The sequence below is a fragment of the Agrilus planipennis genome, unplaced genomic scaffold, assembly GCF_000699045.2.
Source record: "Agrilus planipennis isolate EAB-ADULT unplaced genomic scaffold, Apla_2.0 scaffold24, whole genome shotgun sequence".
Taxonomy (NCBI): Eukaryota; Metazoa; Arthropoda; class Insecta; order Coleoptera; family Buprestidae; genus Agrilus; species Agrilus planipennis.
Genome location: NW_020439076.1, coordinates 1,819,720 through 1,827,158, shown reverse-complemented (window position 1 = coordinate 1,827,158; position 7,439 = coordinate 1,819,720). Strand labels below are relative to the sequence as shown.

Sequence of the window (7,439 nt, the reverse complement as noted above, 5' to 3'; positions counted from 1 at the left end):
CAGGCATGAAGGTCTAGTCAGAGACATATTAGAGACAGAAACGGGTGTTAGGAGGGGTAGAGATAGACCAAGATCCTAGTTCTAGTTTTAGAGAAATGCGAAGATTAGCTCAGGATTGAAAAGTCGAGTGGAGGTGCGTGTCCAACCAGTCTTAGGACTATGATGGATCCGTCTTTGATTCTTCATGTCTACGCAATAATGGTGAAATTTTACCCTATTTCATACCCTTCAAGTGGGTAAGTCATGCCCTTTTGGCTAAAAATATTTGTAAGCCGATTTTTTTCTTTTAAATTAACAAATTTCCTATCGAATACAATACGATTCTTTAAAATTAGCTATGATGGTAAAACATAATTTTTTTAATTATAAAAAAATTATAATGTACTTTCGGCTAAGTAAATTAACGCGTATCAAGGTCATTTTGTTCGTATAATTATCAATTTTTATAAAAATTTTACAATTCCGTGGTGACGGTACTTTTAGTGTCACCGATTCCTCGCCTATTATAATTAGTTACTAACTTTATTCGTCGTCGACGTTTTGATACGCGATATTTTTCACACGGCAATTACCCGCGATTTTTTTTCAGGAAACCAATAACACACATTTCAATTCAATAATGTGAAGGTTAACTTATGTACGTAATTGTCATAAAAATACGAAATGCATTTGTAATAAGTAACTAATTATAAGAGAGAAAGAGCATACCAAAAGCGGTTTTAATTCATTCGAGCGAAAGCAAGAAGATTCCTATTCAAATGGAAGACTTAATGCGAACGTAACCATGAAAAAAAAAATCATAATGCCAACAAACAATTTCTCACTTCGAGCGAGATTGTCGGAACTTGTTTGCTGTCATCTTCTCATTCATTAAAGGATTAAGAAGACAATCGAGAATATGTGAGCGATTCGCATCCTCCGCCGGAGATTATAAATAACTTAGCGCCTCCGCAATTCCCTTTATTGTTCTCCGGGAAAACGCGAGTCACCCGCAGGTTTACTTAAGTGGGGAAAGTTTCAAGGAGCCGAACGAGAACTGTCTCGCAAAGCGTCTTCTCTACTCGTATTATAAAAGCAACATTCATGGATCACTCATTTCCATAAAGCTTGAAACTTTTATTTTTGATCTCTGTTCAGAAGTTTCTACTCAATTCGAACCCTCCTCTCCTCGGCCCCTAAGGGATTTCTAGAGAGGATCTTTATGTTGTAAAGATGTCTACGCAAACTACGTCACAACTGAAGTTTATATTATTATCTTAATACTGTAAATAATCTTGCAGAAAAATGCTAAAGAAATGCAAAAGAAATTTTTTCTAGTTATTATCAGTCTAAGATTAATATTTTAAAAAAATCATATTCTACAGTACATTTCTTTCTGTCACGCAAGAACAAGAAATTGTCAAAACTTAACATATTTTCAAATTATCCTTATTGGCACGTAAAAATGGTTGTATATTTATGGGGCGCTTTTGTGTCTCTTTCTTTGTTTTTACAGCGGTAACAAAAACTGTGGCATTTTTTCTTACCAACAACTTCTTCGTAAAACCCCGATTTTCCAGTTAAAACGCGATTTGTCTGTAGGAAAAACTAATTTTAACAATTCTCTTTCGTAGTTTTTAGTTTTGACAAAGTCTTAACCAGAAAACAAAAGAGTTAATTCTTTCCAAAAATTTTATGGGTACGTTTTTTATTTTTATTTTTCAAAAACCAGGTACAAAACGTACAAAATTGCAGGAGGTACTTAAACCTGTGCGCAATCCCAGTATTAGGAAATAACGGACGCATAACGTAAATAAATTAATTTTGGGCATGGGGGTCATTTTCCGGAGGGTCAATAGGAAATTAAAAGAAAAATTTTGTCAACTGCACCGAGCGACATATCAAATAAATAAGCTTGTTGCGAGGGTCTCAAATATGTTTTATAATTGTAAAATAAATACATAGTTTTAAAGTTATTTAAGAAAATAAACAAAAATTGACTATCATCATCATAAGGTCGTCAGTCCTAAGACTGGTTGAACACGCACCTCCACTCTTTCCGATCCGGAGCTAATCTTCGCATTTCCCTAAAACTAGAACATCTCACATCCTTAACTATTTTTGAACAGTAATATGATCTAGGTCTACCTCTACTCCTCCCGTTTCTACCTTTGATATGTCTCTGACTAGACGTTCATGCCTGAGAAGGTGTCCTACCAACCTATCTCGCCTATTTATTATTACCTTCTATAGAGTCCTCTGTTCTTCTATTCTTTTTAATACATCTTCGTTTCTTACTTTTCTTTTCCGCTGCGTCCACTGTTTTATTTATTTTGCGCTGCCGCGCCACTTCTTTCTCCTATGAGGGAGCACACGAATTTTTTGGAAGGATTGTAAGTGCAAATAATTTACCTCACTGATGAATAACACGAATAACTGCACTTAGTAAATTTATTTACAAATATACAGTTATTACTACAAATTAAAGTATGTACATACGTATATTGAAGACCCTGAACTTGATACACTGATGCTACTAATTGTTGTTTGTTGTTGTCTTAATTATTCTTTTTTGATGTCTCATTATTATGAGAGTGTCGGCCTATTTATAACATAATCTACACCCTGATAGAGGAAGGGGTGAAGGTGCTAACCAACTGGTTTCTAATATTGTTTAAGTACTTGAAGATAAAGTATCTTAAAGATATTGTTACCTGCAAAGTTCGATACCCTATAATTACACCTAAACCACTTACATATAATATTTGTAAAAACCAACAAAATTAAATATTTGAATTTCCAACTTAATGTTTCAAGGAAACGGAAGGTAAATGTATCCTGGTCTGAACATCCACCATCCATGTTTCGTACCCTTTACCGCTCCGCTTCAAACATACACCTTTAACAATCTTTTTCGAATTTCTAAATTAACCGGTCGCGAGCATAGAGGTGATTTTTATTGAACGAGCCTTTACCCTGCGCTATCCTCTGTTTTATATCCCTACTACTCCTTCCATTCTGATTTATTTGACTTCCTAAATACCTAAAATCAGTCACTTCTTCTAATTTTTCGTCGATCTTTATATTCGCTGTTCCCCTACTTTTTCCTCCCTTGCGAACCAGTATTTTTGCTTTACTTTTATTTATTTTCATACAATACTGTTTTATCAACAGCTCTATTGACTATACAGGAAAATTAATAAGACTTCTATGGCCTGAACATAACGTGGGAAATTTTTCAGCAAAACAATATTGTGCATACAAATTAATTTGTATATGCAGTTTGAATGTATGGGAGAACATGTTTTTCCAGCCTAGCTAACGGTAGGTCAATTAACTTTGTCATTTTTATTCTCCCAGTATTTGAAAATCGTTTTTGACAGATTGAATCAATACAATCGTAAGTATTTTATGGACTTTCTCGTTTCTTTTCTTTAAAACGAAAAATGCACAAGAAAAGGAAGAATTCTTCTTTTCGCGGCACTGGTATTGAAATTGGATTTCGCGCGCCTACTTTCTAGGGAAGGCTTCGTCTTCCAATTTCAATCTTTGGCTGCCACTCTTCCCGTATTATTCTAGCTTGAGAGCAAGAGGAAGTTCGGTAGAAAATCATCTCTGTAACCAACGAATTGGCAACATGCAATTTTGTTCTCGTACGTGCAGCTTTAGAATCCATCGGTGACTTTATCTACTTCTCTCCACCTCGATTTACAAATGAAGTACTTACTGTTATCAATTGAAAAATGAAATTGGAAAACACTGGAAAGAAGGAGCAAGGGAGGCGTTCCTTTGGTGTATTTAAACTTAAAATCTTGAGTTAGACGACTTTATTTTATTAAAAAGGCACAAATATCTTTCATTGTGGTACAATATGCATTTCACCACAGAGTGACTACTCAAGTAGAAGGAGTAGAGAAATAATTTAAACTTGATTTTAGTATTTAAGTACCTACAATAAATATTTTGAAACTTATTTTGTGTCTTCTTTATTATTAGATTGGATATGATTATTTTTTATAATTTTCTGCTATTTTCTTCCTCCATAATGTTTCTGTCTTCCTTTCTAGACCATCTTTTCCTTCCATTTCAATTTTCCATTTTTTTGCACCATTTCCTGTTATTTCACATGTCTCAAACATTTATTCAGGCGTTTCTAACTTACACAACCTGAAGAGTGCTCTATCGTTTTCAAATAGTTTGGTTTTTCCACCCTTTCTTTCCATATTTTCTTTTATTCCTGTGTGAGTTTTAGGTTTCTCATTTCCACTTTTCTTTTTTGTTTATCAGTGTCTTTAGTTAAACAATCTAAGCTCTTCCATACCCTTCTGTCTTTTTCCAGTTTCCATCTGTAGTTTGTGATCGCCCATTCTCCTTCCATTAAAAAGTCTTTTCATGGCTTTTCCTATCTTCTCCATGTGATTTTCTTTTCTTCGGTTTGGTCTTCGATATATTATTATTAACTTTTATACATTCTTTTAATGACATATTGTCTTCTGAATTTAGCATAATATGTTTGTCAATTTTTCTGTTATTGTTTCTTCTTTTATAGATATTTCGGGGTATTTCTATCTAATTCTAAAATCCATTTTATGTATCTGTTCTTTACTATTAAGGAATCTAAGAAAAAAGTCTTATGTGACTCCCCGAAGCTTCAACTATTCATATATTATTCATACAAATTTTTAATTGGAACGTTATTATTTTCTATTAAATAGTGTGTTAGTGTATGTAGTGATAAATATTTCAGTATTATCTGACTATCTGCTTTGTATGTATGAGTCTTTCAACAATCGATCGTTTGATTTGATTTGTTTACATAGACAATAATGGTTGAACATTCTCAGATGCATCATAAGCATCTCGAGCCATTCTGCATATCCCACGATTTAGAAACTTGCATGACGCTACTTGTATGATAATTAAATTTCACACATGAATAACTAGAAAACGAACGTTAGTCTTGATGGTACATTCTAGCTATTAGGGAAGTTCCCGCTCAAATTAGTTTGTTTTCAGTCGGTTGATTTTGTATAGACAAAGATATTTGGTGGAACTCAATTTTCAGAGGCGCTAATCAATGTAATACAAAAATGCGGACTGATCGAATACAGTTTTTATTTTTCACAATATTACTATATAATTAAACTATTTATGAAATAGTATTCTTGCTGCCTGCAAAGTTGCAGAACTATTTTACAGTGATGTCATTTCCGGTCCTTTGTCTGCAACTTTATCGCTTTTGGGAGAGGTTAGGTTACGACCTACATTTCTACAAATATTTTTAAAAATTTCATAAGCTACAAATGAAACAATATACCAATTAGCAGAACTATAATCGATCATTTTTATTTGCGGAAAAAACTGCACTATTAGCCCTTTTACCACCCTAGTTCCGGCAGCAATGACTTCTGGAAAGTGGCCACTATCTTAGACGACGTCATCTGCATTTTATGACAAAAAAATAAAAACTAGATTCAATCAGTCCGCAGTTTTGTAGCCAACTCTTAGACTACTAATAATCACTTTCCTCATATACTGTCACGCCTTATCAAAAATTTTAAGTATTACCATGTGAACAAATTGACTAACAAGTTGAACCATTCTGAAGTATAGCTGCTCATTAACTTATTATCTGAGGACGTATCAGGACTTAACTGACTCTCCCTTCATGATATTCCTTACTTCGCCTCCTGGTGTTAGTGTTTTCTTGTAGATTCTTAATTCCCGCTGATGTCGGGTCCGTATCGAATTTCCTGTTTGAAGTTCTAGTCAGATAATGTCTGCAGTTGTTCAAAGACGTACTCAAGTCTTCCATTGTCTTTATTATCCGGTGCTTACAACGTCTAGGCTGATTTTACCTCTAAAAGTTCTCAAATACTTGAGTAACTTCGGTTTGATCGGTTATTTATCTATTACCGAGATCAACATCCGGAACTAACGATAACTTTTTTAGCTCATTTGTAAGCTTTGATTTCTTTGATAAATACATATGAGAGCAACGTCTATGCACGCACTTGACGACGGAACAATTGAGTTTATACTTTTGTAATTTTAAAGTAGTAATTATTATTAGTTATAGTAACCATCCGCGGATGGAGAAGTATCAGGTTTTACCGAAAAGTTAAATGAAAACCAGCTTTGTACGACAAAAGTAAAAAAAAATGCAGTGATTATAATGCGAATGAACTTGCTACACTCATTCTGTGGATGTTAAAAAGCTTTCTAGGATATGTACGCAAATAATGATATAGCTGATTAAACTGGCTCCGCAGTAAGCTTTGTATGGTTATTGTATAATGCCAGTATCTTCTATTTTAATGTTTTTTTCGTCTCTACCAAATCCATTTTTACACTGCCTCAGATGCAGATTATTTCTCTTTTAAACAACAGTTTAGTTCGTATACGCGTACAAATGTGGGACTAAACAGTTTAGTTGCTAATGCGCCCGTTACCTACTACTACACACCGACTAAACTGTCGTTGAACAGATTATTTGTCGTGCGCGCGTAACCTAAGGGTTCCCTTTCCTGTGTGGTATCAGAACCCTAAATTTGCAAAATATAATTTCTGAAAGATAAACAGTGGTAATTTCACTGCACTGTAGCCAATACGTACGTCTTTCCTTTTGCAAACAAACGTAGCCAATTTAGCGAAACATTTTGTGCACAACCGATGAAATATTTTAGGCGATTTCGTGCCAAAGCGTCATATCTCTTTCGTTGAGCGTACACAATCCGTAATGGCTGTGCAGCTTGCTCGTAACTGTTACAAACAACATAATCATCGAAACGATTTACCGAGTAGTTTCACCTCGCTGGTAATAACCCTTGTCCTGGTTGGAGGAAGGAAATAAAATTGACGAGACAAATGGTCACCCACTTTTCGTTCACCTCAACTTTACCGTTCCAGAATAACTTACTGTCTATTTCTAAAACTCGTTTTCCCATGATTTATTGCTTGTTTTATTCTTGACGATTTCGTTCGGTCGACGATGATAATCATGGGAAATTATCTAAAAAAATATTCTACATTGAAAAATGTCAGTAAATAAACAAACTCAAGCAGTTGGCACCACTAATTTATCAATTTCGAATTTTCTTGTGAGTTTTGTACTCCCTGTGTATGGTTCTATAGTTTTCGAACGAATACGTCGATAGTTTCCCAAAATTATAGGGTTGTTCGGAAAGTCATTTCGTTTTTTTTTTGTGGAAATGAAAGACAGTTTTCGTATAATAAACAAATACTTTATTAAATTATATATTGACCGTTCTGGTCCAACACCTTTTGCCATCTTTCTGGTAGTAGCATAATTCCACGCTCATAAAATTTTGGAGTGACCGGAACAAATAATAATCCGATGGTGCCAGGTCTGGAGAATATGGTGGGTGTAGCATTGTATCCCATTCAAGCTGTAAAAGCTTTTGGCGAGTGACCAAACTTGTGTGAGATCTCTGGAGGTC

The 7,439-nt window shown here is 34.5% G+C and overlaps 1 protein-coding gene across 1 annotated transcript in view; it reads left to right on the top strand.

Annotated features, from left to right (window-relative positions):
- The window catches only part of LOC108741866 (furin-like protease 2), a gene marked incomplete in the record, with an annotated part of 465,880 nt that overhangs the window by 311,347 nt on the left and 147,094 nt on the right, over positions 1–7,439 (top strand).